This window comes from Chrysemys picta, chromosome 1 (assembly GCF_011386835.1).
Source record: "Chrysemys picta bellii isolate R12L10 chromosome 1, ASM1138683v2, whole genome shotgun sequence".
Classification (NCBI taxonomy): Eukaryota; Metazoa; Chordata; order Testudines; family Emydidae; genus Chrysemys; species Chrysemys picta.
This window is the reverse complement of record NC_088791.1, coordinates 15,631,068-15,649,223: the sequence shown is the minus strand read 5'-3', so window position 1 is coordinate 15,649,223 and position 18,156 is coordinate 15,631,068.

Sequence of the window (18,156 nt, the reverse complement as noted above, 5' to 3'; positions counted from 1 at the left end):
CCTTTCTGGCTCTCTGCTGACCCCTAGGCTGGCGGGGCTCTGCAGGGAAACGAGCCGGGGAAAGGCTACTCCTCCACCCGGTCACCCACAGACAGCCTGCTCCCTCTGCCTGCCCAGAGAGCTGGGTGCTATCGTGCTCGCCTCTGCTCTACAGGCACTCGCAGCCTGATGCCGCCTTGCCCTGCCCCTCAGTGCAAAGCCATCGCCAGTCTGACTTGGCAGCACTCATCGTGCACAGGTGTACGTGACAATGCACTAGAGCAGGACAATGGTGAACCGGACCTAATGATTCCTTCCAGCCCCAGCCACTGGTGTGATGCTGTTATGCAGGCTTCCAAAGCAGCAGTGACCGTAATATGCCCAGTACAGCAGGGGGTTCTCAAACTGGGGGTCGGGACTCCTCAGGGGGTCCTGAGGTTATTATGTGGGGGATTAAGAGCTGTCAGCCTCCACCCCAACCCCTGTTTTGCCTCCAGTATTTAAATATACAAAAAGTGGTTTTAATTTATAAGGGGGGTCGCGCTCAGAGACTCGCTGTAGGAAAAGGGGTCACCAGTACAAAAGTTTGAGAATTACTGCAGTACAGGATTTGGCACCATTTCTTTGCAGATGCTTAATGTATCAGGGAGGAGGTTGTTCAGGTCACTCTTCATCCGTGGGAAGCATTCATGTAGAAGGAATTACTCTTCCCTCTTTTGAATAGAGTTCTGCTGTTCTTTATAGGGTACATCTACACTACAGGGGGAGTCGATTTAAGATACGCAAATTCAGCTACGTGAATAGCGTAGCTGAATTCGACGTATCGCAGCCGACTTACCCTGTTGTGAGGACGGCGGCAAAATCGACTTCTGCGGCTTTCTGTCGGCGGCGCTTACTACCACCTCCGCTGGTGGAGTAAGAGCGCTGATTCGGGGATCGATTGTCGCGTCCCAACGGGACGCGATAAATCGATCCCCGAGAGGTCGATTTCTACACGCCGATTCAGGCGGGTAGTATAGACCTAGCCATAGTTACCCTCAGCAAAACTGCCTGGATCTGTGACATTCTGATTTTTTTGGGAGCTGGGGATTTAGGTCTAAGTCTGCATCAGTAAATTGTCTTAAATGGCCTTTTGATAATGGGCAACGATCGGTTTTTGGGCTGATGCTGATCATCCCGAAACAGTGGGAAGAAATACTAATTTCTGAAAATTTTGTCTTAATTTGCAGATTGGAGTGATATTGTCTGTCTCTGGCACCATCTAGCTGAAGTTCTGAAGGAACTTTAAAAATCTTAATTAAGACTCACAGCCACTTTGTGAGGCAGCTACTCATCAGTCTGATTATTTATTCTGCTTGTACAGAGGGGGAAACTGAGGCACAGAGCTGCAGTGACTTTCTAGAGATCACATGATTTGATCGCAGACTAGGGAATAGAAGAAAATCATGAGATTAAAAAAAACATTACACTGTAGTTTTTGGCCTGTCCTTAGATTGTTGAGCTCTCTCTGCTCATCCCCAGTGTGTGTATGACAATTGGTGCTGCCCACCCTCCCATATTTATTGTGTGAGGTGATTTGCAGGAGCTCTCACCCTCACATCTGCTCAGCGTCCCAGATCATCAATTCTGTCCCCTGCCCCCACAACCTCCCTTCTGCCCCTCCTGGGATTCTTCACCCCCTTCCCAGGCCTTGGGGAGCTACAGCGGGGTCCTCTTTCCCATTTCCAGGTTGGGGGGGACAGCTCCAGGGGCTCTTCAACCCCCCTTCCCAGACCACAGGAGGGGAGGTGGGAGTGGGAGTGGAGGTGCCCTGAGATGCTGGACTTTCTGCTCCCTCCTTCCCCCTTCCCTCCTGTGAGTATGGTGTCAGCTCAACTTGCTTCCTACAGCAGCTCTGATTGGCTGCTCTAACCCACATGGTGGGCACTGGGGGGAAAGCAGCCATCAAAGAAGGTGCCCCCCCCCAGGCAGGGCTGAACTACTCTAGAAAAAAGGGCTGGAGCTTCTAGCCTCATTGCCAGGGAGTCAGCCCTGACTGAAATCCCACTGCTAGTGGAAAAATTGAAAGTTTCCTGCACTGAGGAGCCCAGAGACCCCTACATTATAGGGACTAAAACTTCAGGTAGTATGGTAGGAAGTGGCCCAGGGAGATAGAGTGAGTGGTATCTGCCACCTGTGTAAGGCCAATGTGTTGCAGCTGGATTCCCCACTGATCCAGTGGCAGACCACTCTGCCACTGTTAGGGCCCTGGGCTGGGACCCAGTGGAGTCAGGTGGGCCTGGGTCCCCCTACCCTGGCTGCCACCCCCACTTTGGTAGCGGCCCCTGGATCTGATCCCTAGGCCACACAGCCCTGCTTTCGAGGGCCGCCATATGGACCCCGGTTCCTAGGCTGCCGCTTTGACTCTGGCCATTGAGCCGTACTGTCTTGAGTCCCAGAATGGTCTAGTAGAGTGTAACCGTGGTGTCACCACACCCACAATCCACCTCAAAGGGGGATGCAGTGTGCATAAATCACCACAGGCAGGCAGCCAACAAGGCGCTGCTGATCAGCTGGGAAAGATGCTATTGTACACAGAGCACACTGGCATTATGCATTCCAGTCCCCGTTCAGCAAGGTTCTTACACCCCCATAGATTTCAATCCTCATCCACAATCACACCAGCTCACCCCAGGCCCCCTGCCATGTGTTAAGAGAAAATACTGAAAATGATAAATGTTTTATGCACAAGCATGTCTCCATTATCTATACTTTACCATGGTGATTGGTGCAGTAGAAATAATGTATAAAGTTATATACAACAACAAGATATGTGCATTGTGGATGTGAATTTTTGCTCCCATTCCATTGCCTGATCAAACAATCCTCCCCACTTTTGCTAGTCTGGCTCCAATCTTGTAACGCAGTGGTACTCAACCTTTCTAGACAGTACCCCTTTCAGGAGTCTGATTTGTCTTGCATACCCAATTTTTACCATATAATTATAACATAAATTTGGAATATCAATATTGTACTTACGTTTCAGTGTATAGTATATAGAGCAGTATAATTGAGTTATTGTCCGTATGAAATTTTAGTTTGTACTGACTTTGCTGGTGCTTTTTATGCAGCCTGTTGTAAAACTAGGCTAATATCTAGATGAGTTGATACTGACTACCCCTTGGAAGACCTCTGCGTACCCCCAGGGGTACATGTACCCTTGGTTGGGAATCACTGTTGTGAAGTACCTATCGATGTCTAGAATAAGGGCCTGATTTTCAGAGGGACCTACTGAATACCCAGAGCTTCCATAGACTTTAGTTTTCATTGTGGGTGCTTGTAATGCCTGGTGGCTGTGGCATGCTAGGGGGGCAGTTCAGAGCAGTAATTAAGCGTGCCCCGGTGGTTAGGTAGCTGGAAGGTTGATCAATATCAGAGGCTGTCTGGGAAAATGGTTGGCGTTCTCACTGGAGTTAGTAACAAGAAGGTTCAATCTAAGGAGCCGGGTCAGCAGGTTAGGAAGGCAAGGTCGGGCGAAGTGGCACGGCAGGGTCAGGCAAGGCAGCAAGGCAGTCTAAGCAGTGACCAGCAGGCAATGGTCTATTGTTCAGACAGCGTTGTCTTCCTGTCAGGGTCTTGAGAGTGCTGCCTGTCATCCAATCAGGAGCCTGGGATGTGGCTTGCGTGCATCTGCAGGCCTTTAACACTAAGACGATGTTCGGGGCAGTACTTCAGCACATTGCTATGGTGCAGCCCTAAGGATGTCCCCTCAGGACCTGCTGGACTTGGGTTCAATACCACCATCCAGACACCACTCTTCTTTCTTGGGGTGCCAAAAGACTGGGTTTGTCCAGATGGGCTCTGTGGAAGGCTCTAACATTTTTGGGAGCGTGCTCATAGTGGGCACTGGGCAGGTTCCCAGGACTGCTCCTCCGGCCAGTACACTTCCCAGTCAACAAGGTACTATATCTGGGAGTCAGGATCTCATGGACAAGGCACTTGCTTTGGCCTTGGAGTGATGGAGGGGGAGGCTGTTTTCATTTGGGAAAAGGAATGTTGGAGAAGGGTTTAAGGAGGGAGACATGGAATAGAGCGTGAACCTTAAGGCAGTTGGAAAATTGAAGTTTGAAGGTTACTGGGTTGATTTGCCTGCAGCTCTGGTAGGGTACTGATGGTCCAGTTTATGTATGGGTCGCTGGTCTTGAGTTGCATGGCCAATAGCCATATCTTTAATCCTACTGCAAATATAGGGCCCTCTGGATGGTGATGGTCAGCATGAGGTTTGTACTCCGTCTTGGCCGCATCGAGGTTTTGTTTCAACTCTTCCTGTGTTTGGTGGATTTGAAGAACCAGGTCTAAAGCTGTGGGTACTGTGAGTAGTGCAGGGTAAAAACAGGGAAGCCATAATTTGCTCCCAAAAAAAAAAAAAAAAAAAAGGAGAGAGAGGGAGAGAAAAAAAGAGCTCATCTTGGTTGAGGCGTGGTCTGCATTGTTGTATGTAAATTCTGTGTGTAGAAGCAGTGAGGCCCAGTTATTTGGGTGGTAGTTTGTGAAGGATTGCAGGTATTGTTCCAATATCTGGTTCAATCTTTCTGATTGGCCATTGGTTTGTAGATGGTAGGCAGTCAATGCATGGAGATGCACCTCTAGAAAGTGGAACACCATCCAAAACCAAGATTTTTGGGAACCCCAAGTTAGGGCTTTACCAGAGCACAGGTATTCTAGATTTTTGTGAGCAGTGAACACCTGAATTGGGTGTCTGGCTCCTTCTAGATAATGCCTCCAGGTCTTGAAAGCTGCTTTGATGGCAAGTAGTTCCCTGTAAGTTGCGTGCTTGGGTGGCCGTGCAGGAGAGACTCAAGTGCTGCCGAGCTGATTAGCAGAGCGCACAGCAGGCAGCATGTGTTCAGGTGTCCCTCCACCCATGTTGCTCTGTCCTGCAACTGCTCCCAGGACCCTCCTGGGGGTGGGAAGAGGAGAGGGGGTGCTGATGTCAGAATGTCCCCCTCTCCCCGCCTCTGTACCCCATCTCCACAGAGCAGGGCAGAGGGAACAGCCTGGCTCAAGAGGACTCGAAGCTGCTGCAGTCTGAGGTCTGAATGGTGAGTGACTGAGTGCCTTTATTAAAGAGACAGTGCACTGCTGCTGAGATTTCCCCAGCAGCCATCTCACAGTCTCTCTCTCTTCCCCTCCCCATGTACCCCATCTCCATTGAGCAAGGGAAGGGAGACAACAGGGCTCAGGTGTCAGGTCAGAGCAGGAGAGCTTTCAGTGAGTGTCTTAAAGAGACAGCATACGGCTTTCCCCAGCAGCCAGCGCGCGTGCGCGCACACACACACACACACACACACACACACACACACACACACACACACACACACACACACACACACACACACTGTCTCTTTCACACTCACCTCCCAACACATACTTGTATTATTGTTGTTACTTCTTGGTACTTCCTGCAATGCACATATATTCTGTCATTTTATTCTTTCAAAGTGTGTTATTTTAGTGTTTTGACTGGTCTATGCATTTCATAATTTTTACTTCTCTTACACTTAAATTTAATTCTTTAAGTAGTGAGTTGTAAAATGCCTAACCTGTCCTGGCTGGAGTAATTATCCCTATGGTAACTTTTAAAAAATATATATTATATCTAGGTTTTTGTTTCTACTGGTGGCACACATCCGCACATACCTTGGTGCACATAACAAAATTTATTCCACACATGGATGGAAAAAATTAGAGGGAACATAGCCCTTGTCTGAAATTTCATAATTGTGCTTGGCAGGAGTGAACTTGTAGAAATGGAGATGAACTTCTTCATTGAGGCCCTGTTTCTGGGACAGCATCACGCTGCTGGTGACATTGGAAGCATCCGTTTCTAGCATGAACAGGATGTGAGAGGATCCTGTCAGGATCAGGGTCAGGATCAGGGTCAGGATGGACATGGAAGCAAATGCTGCCTTTAGTTGATTGAAGGCTGCTTGGATTTCTGGCATCCAAGTGAACTTGGTGGTTTTTTTGCAGCAGAGATGTTATAGGGATCAGGATTCAGGACTAGCCCCTTATAAAGCATTCATTAAAATTCACAAACCCAAAGTAGCACTAATTTCTGAAATGCTTCATAGTGTTGCCTAACCGTGAACCACTTCCAACTTCCAAGGATCCATGCGAACTCCCTTGCCAGGCAGAATGTAGCCTAAGGATTCTACTGTGGGCTGATTGAAGACACATTTCTCCAGCTTAGCATAGGCTGGTCTTCAGAGCAAGTTAGGATGTCATCTAAACGGGCGACCACATGACAGTCCAGCATATCCCGTAAATCATTATTAATTAGATGCTGAAAGGTCCTGGGCAGGTTAGTAAGTCCAAAAGATATCACCAGATTTTCGAAGTGGCCATACTGAGTGTGGATAAGTGGTCTTGCATTCATCCCCTGATCAGATTCTGACTAGATTGTATGCCCCTCTAAGCTGTAACTTGGTGAGTACCCGGGTAGTTCTTACCCGATCCAGGAGCTTTGGGATCGGGGTAGCGTGTATTGATTCTATACTGAGATTTTTATTTAGGGCACAGTAGTCCACGTAGAGTCTTAGGGAGCCATCTTTCTTTTTCACGAAGAGGACAGGGGCCCTGGCTGGGGATGTGGAATGCTGGTAAAACCTTTCTCCAGATCCTTGTGGATGTAGTCCTTAGGGGAAGCTAATACGGATTCTGAGAGGGAATATATTTGGCCGAACAGAATGTTGGACCCAGGCTGCAAGTTGATCAGGCAGTCATATTCCCTTTAGGGGGTAGTGTGTCTGTGTTTTGTGGTGCTATACCACTGGATTTCATACCCTTTTCAAGTTGGATGGGCCTACGAAGAGACTGAAGTGGTCTGAGCAAACTGTAATGCCTGGGGGCCAAGGTAGGCTAGGGGGCACTGCAGAGCCATAGTCAAGTACGATGTAAGGCAGCTTACATCGACCTAACTCTGTAAGTGTCTACACTAAAATGCAGCTCCCACCGATGTAACTTGCCCACTACACTGACGTAATAGTTCCACCTCCACGGGACATGTAGCGCTCTGGTTGATGTAGTTAGGTCGAAGCAGTGTCAATAGATACTGCATTGCTTACATTGACTGTTGCTGCCTTTTAGAAGCCGTCCCAGAGTGCCCCACACTGACAATTAAATTGGTGCAAGTGCTCCTGGTGAGGATGTGCACTGCCGACACAAGGAGCATAGTGTGGACATGCAAAAGTGATTTAATTACTGTGGTGGCTGTCCGTCAACGTAATTTAGGTCGACTTAATTTTGTAGTGTAGACTTGTCCTAAGACTGTTGGTCATGGTAGTAGTTCAGTGCACTGTGGTGGTGTAGCAGCTGAAGATGCTGCCGGTGGGCTTTGGTTCAATACCAGAGTTCTGATGTTGCTCAGTACTTTTGAAAATCATGCCCCAAGAAATGTTGGTCTAGTTCATTATTGTTTCCATCTGAGTCTAGTGGTTTAAAAGATATTTATTTACTTAGCCCCGTCCCCGAAGTCTTACAATCTATCTTCTTGTTCTGTGGTTTTATATTGGGTTGCACCTGGCCGGTCTGCGGCTGGGAGCAACACAATACAAATTGTTATTATTAATTAATATTTCATAATTATTACTATTTTCATGTGTATTTGAAAAATATTCAGTGTAACCAAATGACTAAGAATACCCATATTTCCTATGGGCTAGTCCTCCCACATTCCAGGATGGGTCTCACACTGAGCCTTTCCCACCCCCTCCACCCTCATTTCATTTTCTGATGGGCCTTTTTTCTTCAGCCCCGTCTGAGCTGTGCCAAAACTTCAGATTTTTAAAACAAGAGGTGATAATCTCCAGCTAAGACTCCCTCATTTTGAATTCATCGCAAGTGGGTTTTCAAAGTCTCTGCTTCATGTGGCTAAGGTCCTGTATTTCAATTTGCGAGGCATTCAGAATCAACTTAGTAACCTCCCTCAATCAGCCCCAGTTGGAAGCTGCCTTTCTACATTACAGTGAAGAAATTAATCTTTCTCACACAAGATATTGTTTTCTGGGCCCATCTCTGCCAACCCCTTTTCTGTTCGTTTTCAACGGAATATGTTTTTTAGTCTTCTCTTGAATACATCCCTTTTGAGGCAAAAGTGTTTTCAGCTCTCTGGAAGTTCTGTTCTTTTTCACTTTGATTGACAGTCATCACCCTGACATTTCCGTTCCCAGCTGCACCCACTACAGACTTTTTTTTTTGCCATGATTTCCCCGTCTCATTAAAGAGACCTGCTGCTGTCTTCTGCGCGGAAACACTTCCCGAAGAAGAGCTCTGTGTAGCCTGAAAGCTTGCTTCTCTCATCAGCAGAAGTTGGTCCAAGAAAAGATATTACCTCACCCACCTTATCTATTTCATTTCTAGGCAGTTTTGCTTTTCATAGTACTCCTCTAGCAGCACTGTAGTTATGGCTGAACTGGCATTTCCAATAGGAGGTGGGTGGGAGCCAGGACAACAAACTCCAATAGGGCATTTCTAATGTTTATTTTTTATTATTTTTCATATAATATAAAATTAGCATGATACGGGACGATAGGGTACAATCCTTCAATGGCAGGATGTTACAGAGACTTTGCAGGATATTATCCAATGCTTAGATATATATGTTACTGAATTCAAGTGCATGTAGCTATAGAATCCAGTATGAGGCCCCACATACCTAGTTAATTCTCATGGAAAATTTATTGCTGGTGAAAACTGACAACTGTGGGGGATCTTGTGGCCTGATTTTCAAAAGAGCTGGGCACCCACAAATTCCACTGGGAGCTAAAGGTGCTCAACACCTTTTAAAATCAGCAGAAATCCTCTCATTAGCCACTGAATCAGTGCAGCATGAGCAGAGAGAGAGCAAGTGTCTCCCACAACTCAGGTTAGGAGAATATTTCAGTTTCCATGCTTGTGCCTTCTGCTTGATCTGCCAACAAAAGGGCAGATTAATGTATGGTGCTTTCTGAGATGAAGAACTGGAATAAGACTATGGATCACCTAAAAGTCATTAGCTAATAACATTTTTTTATCATACCGCTCTCCACCTGCTCCTCTTTGTTCAAAGGATTCATATGGAAAATGTACAGACTGGAGTTTTATCAGACTGGTAATATTTCCTCTGTCAGCTCTTGTGATGGCGATAGCAACATTAAATAATGTTAATAATTTGGGCTGATATTCCAAGACCCCAAGGGCTCCCTAGGTGCTTGCCTCCTGAAAGTCAATGGGATTTGGGCACTTAAACCCCTTAAGGACTGGTGAAAATTCTTGGTTGTTTTTAAAATATTTTTGTTTATAACCTATCTTGGGCACAACATTTTGCTTAAATTTACCTCACCTGTGAGTGAGACCTGCTCAAATGACATTAAGTGTGACTGATGGTGACGGAGCTCTGAGGCGATGTTAAATGCCAGCCCTGCCCTTTGTAAAAAGACATTTTAAAGTTATTCAGACTGCTAAATTACGAGCAGAGTCACTTCAGACTTTCCCCAAAAGACATCCTATGCTAGGGTGACCAGATGTCCCGATTTTATAGGGACAGTCCTGATTTTTGGGTCTTTTTCTTATATAGGCTCCTATTACCCCCACCCCCTGTCCCGATTTTTCACATTTGCTGTCTGGTCACCCTATCCTATGCCCTAGCAGTAAGTGACATGATTTTGGTTCTCATCAACGTTTGTCTTTTGTGCACACCTAAAGGATTTCAATACAGCCTTAACTATGGATTTACACTTGCTACTAACACCTTTTTAATGAATTCTTCAGCATGGTAACTAGTACAGTAGCAAGCACTCTAGCCAAGATCAAACCAGTTCCTTATCTGTTAATAACACTGCCCTTTGTGGTTTCCCTGGTGTTCCCCCAGCAAACAAGCTTCTTCGCTGCAGCTAGCCATTAGGCATGGCTGCATGAAGCTTCTAGCGTAATTGCCTCTGCAACTCTCAGATCTCTTTCCTTGTCACGGTGTGGCAGCACTTCTCCGTTGAAGAGATGCTGCCTACTTTTATTCTCTGCTTCAAGACCAGTTGAATGATCAAAGCCTTTTTGTCACCTGATCTGTCTTCACTGTTCCCTCATTATTTGCTGTTGTTCTCATGCTCCTTGCCTGCAGCCCTTCCTACCCTCACCCAACTTGTTTCAGGTTCTTTTCTTATCCTCTTTCCTATCTCCTCAGCCTAGAGTGTGAATTTTAAAACTCGCATTCCAAAGGTTACAGCATTAAACTTTTCTTATGTACTGTTCTATTGTCAGTTTCTCATGCCATGAATGATGATAGAAATGATAATCTATAGAAGGCTGTAGAAGCAAAGGGTCCAAATTCTGCTCACTGATCCTCTCCACTGTTATTACACACACCAGTGTGTAATTAATTTCAGTGGACATTCAAGGTCTATAGAAAGAGCAGAATATCAGGTCTAGATCCGCTGTGTCTGATTTTCCTCTGTCTTCATATATGAGGAATAACCTCACAGACGTTGAGGAGACTATCCAGACAGTTTAAAACTGCTGTTAAATGAGAGATGAATCGGAGTTGCAATGTGGATGAGAGTAGAATTTTGCCTAAAATTCTAAATTTTGGAATATCCACTTTCACTTACAGTGCTGTGTTCCAAGTCACTCCTGCAGGCAATAAATTCAACTGCAAAGTTAATTCCCATCATGATACTTCCCATGGCCAGTAACTTATTTCCAGTGGAATATGTTCAATTTGCTGTGCTCTTCTGGTTAGCTTGTTTCCTGTCCTTTGGCCAGTTTCCAGTCCAGCATGTACCATCTTTCCTTCCCTCTAACCTCCAAGACTATCCCAGAGATGATACTGTATTAGAATGGGGATTAATTATTTTTTTTTTAAATTGAAATAGGTTTTTGACCAATAAGATCAGACACATAAAAATTACAGGCTGAGTCTTACAGGGAAAAAATACCCAGTGGCTCAAAATTTCTATGGCGGACCCAACAAAAGGCGAAGGTTCGGATCAGATAAAATAGATTAAATTCACTCTTGGTGTGGAGAGTCAGAATAGGTGAAGTCCCCCCACTTAAGCCCTGCATTACAGTTGTGGGAGGAAGCTTGCAGATAGAGCAACCCAGTATATGTGTTCCTAAATCATAGGCCTGAGCCAAACACAGTGAAATAATGGGAGTCTTTACATTGATTTCAATGGGCTTTGGATCAGGCCCCATTCATACATTTCTGCAAGGTCCTGTGTGTTGGCTCCAAGTCAAATAGACTGTTGTGGAAGGATGCTATGGGGCAGGGCAGAAAATGGCTACAGGATCTGTGCTTACATTGTTCCATTGCCCCCAGTATTTTGTGCAATTGGCTCGTTGAGTGGAATTACTGCATTATTTTTCTTCTGTTAGGTTTTTCATGTTAAGTGCACAGTGTGTTGGCACCAGTATAAGGAAAGGCTGATGGCTTGATCCAACACAGCTGTGTGATATTGTGGAGAAACATCCTTTCAATCCATGTGTCAAATGTCTGCAGTTCCTGATTTCAGGCAGAGGCAGCATTAACAGAGAGTGAGCAAAGAAAGCTCATCTGTATTTGGAAAATGTTAACACACAAAGTAAAAGGGACATTGTTATGATATAAGATTTTATTTTTAAGATATCCTTAGTGTTGCCTCCTCTTTAACAAGCCTCCCCCCCCCCCCACAAACTACTGTGTTCTAGCCCCACTCACTGCAGTATCACTATTGTAAGCTGTAGTGGTTTGGATCATTACAGTAGAATAATGTAACACTATTTGTATTAAGATCTGGGATTATTAATACCAGAAGAATTTTAACATATTACTGGACTTTTCACAAGTTATATTAGTGAATTTTTAGGACTCTGCTCACCGTAGGCAGTAGAGATCAGGCTGGTCAGTTTCTTTGTTCATATTCATTTTCACTTTTGCATTCAACCTGTGCAGTGTACTTGTGTTTGGGCTTCCAACATAGCAGGGAAATGTGTGTGCTCATTGATTTTCAACCTCACTGGAGTCAATGGGGCAAAATTCTGCCCTGATTTACAACCTGCTCAATCCCACTGACATTAATTTACTTAATTTTTGATAAATTATTCATCCAATGTGACCTGTAGGGCATGCAAAAGAGAAGGGCTTGGCAGTGTCTCTTTAAAATAACATTGTCTAGCACATCACATATGGTTTGTTTGAAAATCTGGATTACCATGGCTACTTGCACTTCCCCTTCATCAATATTTTATACACCCAGATAAGGGAGAGGAAAAACAAAGGCATTACTGGCTAATATTTTATGCAAAGTGCACTTCTTTTTTGTTTTCTTGTGGTTTCATGAATAGTGGGATGAATGATTCTGTTCTTAGTTCATTCTGGAAATGTGAGCATCACAGATGATATTACTGTTTTCAGCAGGATCCTTCAGGGAGATGGCTGCATATATTTGGAAAGCTGAGATAGCATAAATCTTTTCAAAAAATTAAATGTGACTGTGAAGTTTTTCAGGGACTTGCTGTTTTTCAAGAAAACACAAGTTCAGTATCTCACTGTGGCAACAGGGTTTAATCCTAATTGCTAAGAATATAAAGGTTTCTGACTTTTGCAGGCCTTCTGGGTGAAATTCTGGCTCTTATTGAAGTCAATGGCAAAAATCTCCTTGACTTCATTGGGGTTAGGATTTCACTTGCTGACTTTATGGACCTGATCTTGCAGTCCTTGAACACTAATACTTCTAATGAAGCCAGTTTGGGATTCATAAGAATTCCAGGATCTGTCCATAATGGATATGATGAACTCACTAGTAAACACAGCATAGCTTACTTACCTTTCCTACAGCACAGAGTCACAATCATAATAAATTATATTCAGACATCACCTTTCATTAAAAGTTCCCAATGTATTCAGCAGACTGCACAGAGCCATGTAAATACTTAGCATATATTTACACTGGAGCTAAACAGTGTAATTTCCAGCTCAAGTAGACATAACCACACTTAATCTGATCAAGTAGCGCAAACGCACTGAAAATAGAAGTGTAGCTACGACCACGTGAGCAGCAGGTGGGGCTAGCCGCCCCAAATATGAGCCCATCTGAAACTCCAGGTACATACTTGGATTGACTAACCACTCCCTTTGTTAGTGTGAATGTGGCCACACTTCTATTTTTAGTGCATTAGCTTGATCAGAGCTAGCATGGGTATGTCTTCTTGAGCTGGGAATTACATCTTCCAGCTCCAGTGTAGACAGACCCTTAGATAGGTTCGCACATCTAGGGAGACACAATGTAATTGCCTGGCCTTTAGCCAGGGCTCTATTGTTACTTTCTTTTTTTTTTAAAGGGTTTAGAAAGAAAAAAAAGTAAGGTAAGATGGAGGGAAGGTTATGTAACACAGCCTACATAACAACCACACAGGAAACAGCAGCCTGTTAAAAAATATTGGCCAAAACCGTCAGACCTTGGGGCCTAAAGTTAGACATCTAAATGCTTATTTAAGCACTAGTCCTGTCCACAGTGCAAGTTAGAGCAGCTCAAAGGCTGTTTTAAGTTGTGTCTAGCTGCCCATAGCCCCAAGTGGACATTCTGACAACCAGGAATAGCCAGAGCACAGCGACATTCTGGCCTCACTCCTATTATTCCACCCCCCATACACCAGCTCCATGTCACCTCAGGATTCCTCCTACATGGAGGGAATTCTGAGATAACTCACTGAGCTGGCTTTCTGCCTACTTTGCATTGCCAGTGCAAGGACCAGAATCTGAGCCCAGGAATCCCTTTTTTCTTTATGGCTACATTGTGTCAATCATTGATTACACCAGTGTGAACGTTTCTGTTGTGTGAAGAAATAAAGCTTGCAGGCCATATTCTGCTCTCGATTACATGGTTTCAACTTCCATTGATTTATGCACTAGGAGCTGCATCCATGTAACTAAGAGAAGAACTTGGCACTGTTAATGTGTGTCATTGGATCCAGATGGCTCAATGTGGCTCAGCAACAGCTTTCTGTTTTTAGGAACATTCTCTGATTATGGATAAGAAGGGAGTCTCCTGTCCTTAGCAGAAAGAAAGCTGCTTTTGCCAAAGAATAACCCTCTTCTCCTCACATGCAAACCTGCTTCTCCCCTTTAAATCATTTTTAGACTCTATTGTTGGTACCAAAGTGTTAGCCCAATTTACCTACATGGGCAGAGATTTGTTTTCCTAAGGACAAATGTGCAAGCAGGGGCGGCTTTGGTTTTTGCCGCCCCAAGCACGGCCTTCGGTGGCACACCCGATTTGGCGGCATTTCTGCGTGTGATCTGCCAGTCCTGCGCCGTCAGCGTACCCGCCGCAGAATTGCCGCCAAAGCCGCAGGACCAGCGGACCTCCCGCAGAAACGCCACCGAAGGCAGCCTGACTGCCACCCTCATTGCGACCAGCACACCGCCCACCGCGGCTTGCCGCCCCAGGCACGTGCTTGCTGCGCTGGTGCCTGGAGCCGCCCCTGCGTGCAAGCCACATTGTTCTCAACCTCTGTGGGTGGCCCATATTGTGTTTCTATCATAGTTCTTAGACAAATAGTCCCTAACCATAAAAATAAAATAAAGCAGTCCCTGACCTGCAAAGAGAAACTCTCAGAACAGACTAGTTTAAGAGGAAGGATGATATTTATGTTTGTTGTTATTTAAAGAAAAACCCTGAGAAGGGGGTAAGTGTGGGCAATATCCAGTGTGCGTGATATGAGGAATGGAGTGGCAGAGCCATCTGCTTACAAGGTATTTGTACAGTAGTATCTGAATGCCTTCATTAGCATTTAAGACACTGAGTTATATACACATGCATTATCATCATCTCAGGCAAAAACAGATTGCACTATGAATATTTTGAAGCATATGTGAATGTACCAAACTTTACATACATGCACATACACAAAGTATTATCATCACCTGAGGACATTAGCACCTACAAATTGTGAATTTTTGTCTGCAGTCAGAAGACTGTGAATTATACACTTGTTAATGGAATGTGTCATCCATCCAGCACATTTCCATTAAAAGTAAACATTTTCTTTTCTATGAGAACAGCCAGTCACAGTGAATGTTTCACAAAGTCAAAGATAGATAAAATGCCCATAAGCCTGAAAAGAACAAATCAGCCTAATCTAGTTCTGCAAAGGCAGATCCTGTTTTTAGGATATTTAACAAAGAAACAGCATAAAAGGAAGTGGGGGAAAGACTTTCCCACCTAATGCAATCTACTGTTTGATATTTGTACAGGCTATGTGTTCAGGGCATTCATTATACTTTCCAAAGCCAATTACTTGAGAGACCACTTTTCTCCATTTATACCATCATGGCAATTAAGATTCTAGATTTTAAGGCCATTATGATAATCTAGTCTGACCTCCCGCATCACACAGGCCAAAAGAATCACACCCAGCAACAGCTGGGTAAGTAATCTCTGAGTATGTTAAATTAGGGTATCCTTGTGATCCCCACCTGCATGGAGCTTGCCCAGAAATCCTGCAGATGCCCACTGATCCACTGTAAACCTGGGATCATCTATGTGTAAATCCTGTGCCTCTGTTGCAGCTCTGTGTCCCTGGTGGCCTCCCCAAATTTATTACTGCCAGCTTGGCTCCATTGGAGATGCACTACCAGGGCTTCCTATTGGTGGGTCATCACCATCCAGGGTCCTCTTACTGTGGAGGGGATGCTACAGGAAAAAACATGGAAACTCCATGGAGTTGGAAGAGTATGTATTGATCTGCCCTGCCCCTCACAAGGTGTGGAGAGACAGTATCACAGAGAGACCTGAGCTCCTTTTCTGCACAGGAAGGAGAGTATCCACACATGGAGGGTCCCTGCTCCTGTGTGATATCCCCTTCGGAATGATTGGTGTGGTGGTTAATGGAATATAGCTGACAAGGTTATGACTTTGCGTGTGTGAAAAATTACAGTGGAACCCAGATGTCCAAGAGTTAAATCATCAAGGAAAGGCTGATACAGCAGGGTGTGAGACAGATCTGAACTGTTGTATGAAAACCCATAAAGTATTTTAAGGGACAAATGCTGTGTAATTTAATTATCTGGCACAATGGAAATATTAGTCCTGTCAGAGTATATTTCTAAGCCCTCTGTGCTATGAAGGGATAGTGGATTAATTTTAGGTGGGAGCCAACATAATGAGCTAACACTCTACTGCTGTTCTCTGCCTTCTCCCAAATGAAATTTTCACTCTTCTTCTAAACAGAAGAAGGATCAGGGCAGAAGCACTGTGCCTCGTTTGTATCTTTTCAGTCTTATATCTCACATTTGTGATTTGCCTTATCTGTTATACATTAAATTTGAACTATGGTCAAATCCTCAGTTGGTGTGAATGGGTGCAGACCAGGATCTAGTCTTCTGTACTCAATTTGGCTTGTATAAGAGGAATACAAAAATAGTATTTAAGTATTTCATTGGATTGGAGGGAACTTAAATCCATACTGAGGACTATTTACCTATCAGATGACTTTCCTCATGATGTTCCATTCCATTCTTTTTCTTTAACGATGGAACTACAGACAGGTCAGCATCACCTCAGTCCCTGGAAAAATCATGAAGCAGGTCCTCAAGCAATCCATTTTGAAGCACTTGGAGGAGAGGAAGGTGATCAGGAACAGTCAACATGGATTCACCAAGGGCAAGTCATGCCTGACCAACCTGAGTGCCTTCTATGATGAGATAAGTGGCTCTGTGGATATGGGGAAAGCGGTGGATGTGACATACCTTGACTTTAGCAAAGCTTTTGATACGGTCTCCCATAGTATTCTTGCCAGCAAGTTAAAGAAGTATGGATTGGATGAATGGACTATAAGGTGGACAGAAATCTGACTAGATCGTCGGGCTCAATGGATAGTGACCAATGGCTCGATGTCTAGATGGCAGCCGGTTTCAAGCGGAGTGCCCCAGGGGTCGGTCCTGGGGCCGGTTTTGTTCAACATCTTCATTAATGATCTGGATGATGGGATGGATTGCACCCTCAGCAAGTTCGTGGATGACACTAAGCTGGGTGAGAGGTAGATACGCTGGAGGGTAGGGATAGGGTCCAGAGTGACCTAGAAAAATTGGAGAATTGGGCCAAAAGAAAACAAGGACAAGTGCAGAGTCCTGCACTTAGGACAGAAGAATCCCATGCACTGCTACAGGCTGGGGACCAAGTGGATAAGCGGCAGTTCTGCAGAAAAGGACCTGGGGATTACAGTGGACGAGAAGCTGGATATGAGTCAGCAGTGTGCCCTTGTTGCCAAGAAGGCTAACAGCATATTGGGCTGCATTAGTAGGAGTATTGCCAGCAGATCGGGGGGAGTGATTATTCCCCTCTATTCGGCACTGGAGGCCACATCTGGAGTATTGCGTCCAGTTTTGGGCCCCCCCACTACAGAAAGGATGTGGACAAATTGGAGAAAGTCAAGTGGAGGGCAACAAAAATGATTAGGGGGCTGGGGCTCATGACTTATGAGGAGAGGCTGAGGGAACTAGGCAGAAGAGAAGAGTGAGGGGGGATTTGATAGCAGCCTTCAACTACTCTCCGAGTGAAATAGTTTTTCCTAATATCCAACCTAAACCTCCCTCACTGCAACTTGAGACCATTGTTTCTTGTTCTGTCATCTGCCACCACAGAACAAGAAGCAATGGTCTCAAGTTGCAGCGGGGGAAGTTTAGGTTGGATATTAGAAAAAACTATTTCACTAGGAGGGTGGTGAAGCACTGGAATGGGTTACCTAGGGAGGTGGTGGAATCTCCTTCCATAGAGGTTTTTAAGGCCTGGCTTGACAAAGCCCTGGCTGGGATGATTTAGTTGGGGTTGGTTCTGCTTTGAGCAGAGGGTTGGACTTGATGACCTCCTGAGGTCTCTTCCAACCCTAATTTTCTATGATTCTTTGACGATGATTGATGATAATAATAATAGTATGCTGCCTTTATTCAGTACCTCTCATCCAAGGATCTCAAAGTACTTTACAAATACTAGTTAGTTAAACTTCATAACCCCAGTGAGGTGGATACACAGTTGCTTATCTCATCTCCTTTCCCAGTTTTCAGTCTTATTTCCCTCTGAGAATGAAGAACCCAGCTACCATCCAATCTGTGGCAATTAAAGGGGAAACAAACACCATGTATTTTAATGGAATAACTATTTTTCCTTTTATTTTTCAATATATTTT